The sequence below is a fragment of the Chinchilla lanigera genome, unplaced genomic scaffold (genome assembly GCF_000276665.1).
Source record: "Chinchilla lanigera isolate Chin_1 unplaced genomic scaffold, ChiLan1.0 scaffold00130, whole genome shotgun sequence".
Classification (NCBI taxonomy): Eukaryota; Metazoa; Chordata; class Mammalia; order Rodentia; family Chinchillidae; genus Chinchilla; species Chinchilla lanigera.
Window position 1 is genome coordinate 270497 of NW_004955531.1, and position 7407 is coordinate 277903.

At 37.3% G+C, this 7407-nt stretch overlaps 1 protein-coding gene across 2 annotated transcripts in view; it reads left to right on the plus strand.

The window, feature by feature from the left end:
• Positions 1-7407, plus strand: part of LOC102017498 (chromosome unknown open reading frame, human CXorf21) — an 85514-nt gene that overhangs the window by 62883 nt on the left and 15224 nt on the right. The window lies entirely within an intron of this gene.

Sequence of the window (7407 nt, forward strand, 5' to 3'; positions counted from 1 at the left end):
AATTGGTCACTCATGTATAGCTCTATTTGTTTTCCCTAGGGACCACTTTGAAGAAACAAAGTATAGTACAACAACCATTGATAATTTCCTACCATTTTTGTCTGTAACTCACTATTATTTGTCTATTTGTTTTCCTGAGAAACTATCTTGAAGATACCAATAGGTAAAATAACAACCATTGATAATGTCCTACCACTTTGTCTGTAATTCAGTAAATTCCCCTATTACTATGTTATCCTTCTTTTACTCTTTTAAATAAATTTTAAAAAAAGAAAGAATATGGAGAAAATATCCAAATTAAGGCAAAAATATATTCAGTAATATTTCTACATCAAGTTTTACAGCTTCTGAAATAAGGAATTTCACATATCAGATTAAGCTCTTGAAAGTAGGGGTTATCTTTGGACATAAGAATCCAAACAGAACTAAAGACAAAATTTTTATTTACTTGGTGAGGCTAATGGAAAAAACAGAATATTGATCTACATTTGTATTATTTTAGCCATCAAGTTAGACTTTCAGAAATTGATTCATTAAGTTAGAATCATTGTATTTGATAGAAGAGTAGATATTCATATTATCTGTTTTGTGACAGCAATTGAAATATGGGTGAATGATATGTTAGAAGAGTAAGTGGTGAAATAATAGTGATATAATCTTGGTATGTAATGAAATGATTAGTTATTTTTAGCTCCAAAGAACAGATATTTTTAAAGATCAGAGTAAGGAAACTGCTAATGCTATTTTACAGCGGGAGCTCCTTAAATCCTCTTCCCAAAATACCCTCTTTGTTTTGAGTAATATTCTTGTGACATTCACTGAAAACAAATTACTTTCTTTTTGGTTTTTTAGTACTGGGAATCGAACTCAGGACCTTAGGCTTGCCAGGCATGCACTTGTGCTGCTGAGCTATATCCCCGGCCCAACTGAAAACAAATTGAAGCATGTAGTACAGATTTGGTTACGTTATTGAAATGAGATAATAAACAGAACTACATTCACATTTTTCAATGATCATTTTTAGCAACTTATCTGCAAATCTCTAAAATCAATCAATAAGCTTTTTGAAAAGTGGTACTGAAGATTGGACTGAGGGCCTCATGTGTGCTGGGCAAGTGCTCTGCTATTAAGCTATTCCCCTATCCCTTTTTATTTTTTGAAACAAAGTCTCACTAATTTGTCCAGGCTGCCCATCTTCCCACCTCAGCCTCTCTACTAGTTAGGATTATCGTCATTTTCCATTATACCTAGCTCAATAAAATTTTAAAATCTTTTAGAATTATGGAATCTCCAAGGCATGGTGGTGCAGTTCTGTTATCTCAGCCCTTTGGAGGCTGAGGCAGGAGGATCTCTGTGAGTTCAAGGCCAGCCTGAGCTAAGTAGCTAGACCCTGTCTCTTACCACCTCCTCAAAAAAGAATTATGGAATCTATGGAGCCCATCATATCGAACGAAGCAAGTCAGACTCAGAAAGACAAATATCACATATCCTTCCTAATATGTGGAATCTAAAAATGATGACATAAAAATAGAAGGGAGACTCTTATTAAGCAAGTGGAAGGGAATAAGAGGGAGAATGTATGTATAGGTTAGGTAAGAAGGGAGTGAATATGAGCAAAATATACATATTGAAACTCCTAAAAATGTGAAACTAGGGTTTTTTTGGGGGTTAACTTGATAAAAAAATATTATGTGTATGTACGAATCTGCCACAGCTAAACCCATTAATTTGCATAACCAACAAAAAAAAAGTGATAAAGACAGACAATTACTAAGTTAAAAAATGTAAATAGAATTATGGCATCTAGAATTTATATTAGAGGTATAAAGAGATATAAAGAAATAAAATAGATGATTTTGAGGTTTTGAAGTATTAAAATATAGCCTCTCTGTTATATGACCTACATAAATCTTTTATTTGTCTTTTTGAGACAGAGCCTCACTATGCAGTTCAGGCTACCCTTGAGCTCACTTATGTAGGCTAGGCTAGTCTCAAACTCGCAAAAATCCTCCTACCTCAGCCTCCGCAGTGCTGGGATTACAGGCATCACCACCACGCCCAGTATCCTACATAAATCTTAACAGGACAGCCTCACTCACAAATTTGAGGCAAGCATAAATTTGTGCATCCAATTGAAAAATTTAAAAAAAATAGTGAAGAACATCAGCAGAAGCAATTAATTTTTTTTTTTTTTTTTGGTACCGGGACTCGAACTTACAACTTGGCGCTTGCCAGGCAGGTGCCGTGCTACTGAGCTAATCCCCAGCCCCAGAAGCAATTAATTTTAAACATTGCTAGTGAGAGTTTAAATTAGTCCAAGGTACTTGAAAGGCAGTGTGGTAATAGTTGTGATCCAGTAACTCCACTGCTCCAAATCCAGCCTGAAGAAACATCCCTGAAGTTTACACAGCTATGTGCATAATAAAAAAGCAAGGAAACCCTCCATGTTCACTATAAGAAATTATTTTCTAAGATAAAGATAGATCTGTATAAGCAGACATTAGAGAACCAGATTGTACCCTATCTAGCTTGGCCCAAGATCTATGAAGCATCAGTTAACATTTTCCTGTGTTTCATTCTATATTGCTATGTTCTGTGATGCCCAGTGGCAGCTGCTGGTGGTCTCCTTTGCACTTGTCTCAATCCAGCCTCTTCAGGTGTCTTAGTTGCTCCTGCCCAATGTACTCTTCAGGAGGCAGAATCTGTTCTGACTCCTTCTCACTCCCAATCGCTCTGTTCCCCACCAGTCACCAGTCTTCTGGCTTTCCTTTTGCTGTTGCCAGTTAGCCCTTCATTCCAAAGGCTGTTCCAATGATTTATGTTACTATTTATGGTAGTAGCTGGGTTTTATTGACGTTCCATGCAGTCTTGATAAATACTTTGGGGACAAGTAGGAAAGAACCCTAGACTCCTTTTCCATTTTAAGAATGAAGATGTTGGATGTGTGGCTAAGGGCTCTAAAATGTTAATATTTGAGATGAGATCTGACTGTTATGGGTGGTGGGCCACAGGATAGATATGAAGCCAGAGCTCACAGAACAGAAGAAAAAAATGTACAACTCCTTGGGACAGGAGTGGAGTTTGGGGAACCTGAGAGGGACTTAGCATGGTGGGGGTCCTGGATCTTGTGGGGGAACAGGTAGAGATGTCGTTAGAAAGGCAGACAGAGACCATACATCAGAAAGGCCTCACATTGCCCTGGAGGTGACAGGGAGTGGTTGGCATTTAAACAGAGCATCTGTAATATTAGATTACCGTGCAGAAGGTGGTTGTAAAATTAAGGATGTAGAGTTTCAGTCTATGGTAGTGAGACTGGTTAGGGAAAATAGCCATATGATAAGTTTGACAAAATAGAGGACAAATTATTTACATGCCTCAAAGATACATATGCACTGAAACACAATTGGAACATGTGGGGTAGATGTTGGTCATCCCCTTGCAGCTGTATTCACCACATGTTCCTCTCTTCAGCTGGCAAATGTGACTGTTCTTAAGTAGAGTTAGAGTTGATGCTCTTTTCCTGGAAGGACTAATTATTCATTATGATGGTTGTGTGACATTAACTGTCCTTCACTATACATTAGAGCAGTGTGTTCTTGTAAACTTGGACTTGAATCCTGACTCTAGAAGTTAGTAGATGTGTGACTTGCGGAAAAGAATTTACTGTATCTGAAACTCAGTTTTATCATTTAGAAATCTGGATTATGATAATACCTAATGAGCATCCTACAACTCTGGTGAGTTATACAAACTCTTGATCAAGGAGACTGTAGGACCACGGAGGATAGAACTCTATGGTGTATGGTGTGCTTAAGGAGAGTCACTAGGAGAAAAGTATCTCCAAAACTTTCACAGAAAGCAACTTGGTCAAGCAATGGCCGTGACTCATCCAGATGGCTGACACTGACTGAAGAACTAGAGATGCTATACATGGTTCCTGAGGAAACTTAACTGACCTTGAAAATTGGTAAAAATTGATTAATACAGGTCTCACCTCATCGCTTCTCAGCCTTTTGGCTAAGATCAAGTGTAGGTCTCACCTTAACTTGGTCTTGAACATTCAGCAGAAAAGTACAACCACAAGAGGTATAAAAGAGTTGCCAACTACACTAGTAACTGATCATTGTTCTGGGATAACACACTGTATAAGGTTAAATTGCTATATGTAGGGACTTAAAATGTTTGGACTGGGAACTTTATCCTAAATTGAGCAAGCTCATTTAGAATGAAATAAAGTCTTTGAAAGAATCCTTCAAACACAGCTCTTCCAACTCCAGCTGAGCACCCATCACTTGTAACTACAAAACAGGAAAGGGAGAGATGTGGGGAGCGGATGAAGCTGGAGATCTATCACACTTTTGGGGCCAGAGCAAGGCCAGCCTCAAGAACAGAGCCCTGAGGCAAGTCGTAGGAGTAAGCTGTTCCAGCCTCAAGAACACTGGACACCCAAGGCAAGTCTATCAGGTGGAGGGGTTTCATGTGATAATCAACCTCCCAAGTGTATGAATAAAGGCGCTGCAGCCACTGGGGCCCTTCCTCCCTCCTCCTCCTTTCCCTCCTTCTCTCTCCTCCCTCCTTCTCCTCCTTCTCCTCCTCCTCTTTATTGTTCCTTACTTCTCCCATCAGAAGAGAGGGCTCCATCTGTCCTGTTTTTTGTATTAAAAAAATACCTAACGTGCAGTGTTATGGAAAGGTCAGGGTAATGTATGCAAGCCTCCTAATGCACAGCTCTTACTATGATGACATATGTAACTTATTGCACCTACATTTTCACTGAAGTCAAAGGTTGACAAACCACAGCCAAGGACCAAATGGATTCGGTTTGTTTTTGTAAATAAAGTTTTACTGGAATACAGCATAATAATTTGTTTATATAATGCCTGTGGCTGCCTTCCTACTATTATGACCAAATTGCACTAGAGTTTGGATGATTTGTTAAATCTCATATATTTACTATGTGTCCCTTTATAGAAAATATTTTCAGATCCCCAACTTAGCTTTTCTTCAAATGTCCCCTCTTATAAACTTCTCCATCTTTAGGTTTCCTTTTTGACTCATCCTCGTGTAGTTTGGCTATAAATTAAAAGTGTGCCTATATACAGAAGTAACAACAACAGTTTTCTGAGAACTTATGAAAATGCTAATCTAGTAGGAAGAATTTATATTGAAATTGATTGGGGACCTGGCCCAGATCCCCAACTGCCTGTATGAGTGATGTGGTGAAAGGATGAAATAAGAAACAGAGACAAATTTACTAATGCACAAAGTAGGGCTGGTAAATCAATGCCTCAGAGACAAATTTACTAATGCACAAAGTAGGGCTGGTAAATCAATGCCTCAGGATGGGCAGAGGTAAAAACACTCTAAACTAGCCATTATTTGTTGGGTGTATACAGTGATAGGAGGGGTTAGCTGAACTTCAAAGGAAGATTTAAGGTCTGAAGCAGACTCAGAGGTCAATGACTCAGCGGGGGAGCAGATAACTTGGGATGACTCAAGAGGGCAGAGATGATCTTATGCTAAGAAAGATCTTGCCCTGGAGTGGTTTTAATATTAGTGGTCTTAGTTTAGTCTCAGTGGGTGGGAGAGGATGGCCCATCCCTAAAGAGTTAATGGGAAATCTCAAAAGGTGATACCCATAATCCCAAGTGCCCATTTATTCCTTAGGGTAGTATGCAAAATTAGCTGTTGTGAATTTGTGGTCCCCAACAGAAGTTTCTTCTGAAAAACAAGTAAATGATTTAACAAAGTGCTGTACTTTAGCACATATTTCTAATTTGTGAATTTGCACATAAGGTTAATTTTGGTATTCCCCTGTCTAGTAATGATTAATGATTAATGTAGCCTGAATATGCCTAGAACATCTCATCTGCAAATGTTCTTGAGTGTTTTTTTCCTTCACACTTAAGCAGTCATAGAGAAATATATATATATATATATTCATTCATTCCACCAAAAAATGTACACATACTTCAGCAGTTCACTGTATTAATAAATGTTTAGAACCTAATGTAACCACTTTGAGCACCTCCTGTAATTTAGAGGTCAAAGGTATCTTGTATTAATCTCATGATGTCTCAGTAAATTCAGTATTAAAATATCTATACAAGTTTTTCTTTTTTTTCTTTTCCTGATGTATACATTTTTTAGCAGACTATATATATAGGATCATTTATGTACATATACATACCTGTATATATTTATGTATATATACATTGTTTAAGGTAAATAAAAATTCAAGTGACAAAATATCTTTGAACAATTGAAATAATCTATTGGGTTAAATTTTAGTGTCTCAAATAAAATTAAGATTAAAGATATATTACTACTTGTTGGAAGTACGTAATTTATAAATAACTTTGAAGAGATCCAGTGATGTCTTCTTAAAATTTCACAGACATTCCTCAAAGACTACAGTATGCACTTAAAGTCCCTGTAAGTGTAAAGCAGGAAATTACTTTTACTGATATATCTGAGCAGCTGATGAGAGACAAAAACCAAATCAGAGAGCCAATAGACTTATAGAAAAAGAAGAAGCAGAAACAATGTTCTTCTGCAAAATTTCACATATAATAGAAATTTATTAAGAAAAATGCCAATAATTAATCAAAATAAGCCCAAATAATTTTTCATTTCTCTATTTTAACTTTTAGGATGTTGCCATGTGCAGCACTGTTTTTTATTCTAGCGGCGCATTAAAAGGTTACTATGAAGATTAAACATGTTTATCTATGTTCAGTTTTTGTTTATAAATTTTATGCAGTTTGGTATTAGCCTTTGCACAGCCTTAGATCTTCCAAAAGCCTGCTTAGCACGTTTTCTGCTGCCCTCTGCTGCTAATTTTCAGAAACATCAGATTCTGAGTAACGTTCATTTAATGCTCTTCATAAATGCATACAGTATACAAGTGTGAGGGTGCTTTAGAGATAATTTAATCTCAAATTCCGAGTTTACATATGATAATGAAATCTCTGAGACATTAAGCAACCTGAACATGGCTTTCTTTTTTATTTTTGGTATGGGCACTGAATCCTGGGCTTTCACACTGAGCTACCTCATAAACCTTTAAAAAATTACATTTTAAACTGGGTGTGGTGGCACATGACTGTAATTCCAGCACTCAGGAGACTGAGGCAGGAGGATCACTATGAGTTTAAGGGCAGCCTGAGCTACATAGTGAGTTCAAGGCCAGCCTGCACTACAAAGTGAGACCATCTCAGAAAACCGTACCCCACAAAATACTTTTAAATTTTGAGACAGTATCTTGCTAAATTGCTACATTACTTGAGCTGGGCTTGAACGTGCCAACCTCTTGCCTCAGTATCCTGCACAGCTGGGATTGTAAGAGTGCACCACTACACCTGATGCATTATCTGAAGCTCTCCCAGTCTTTTTTTTTTTTTTTTT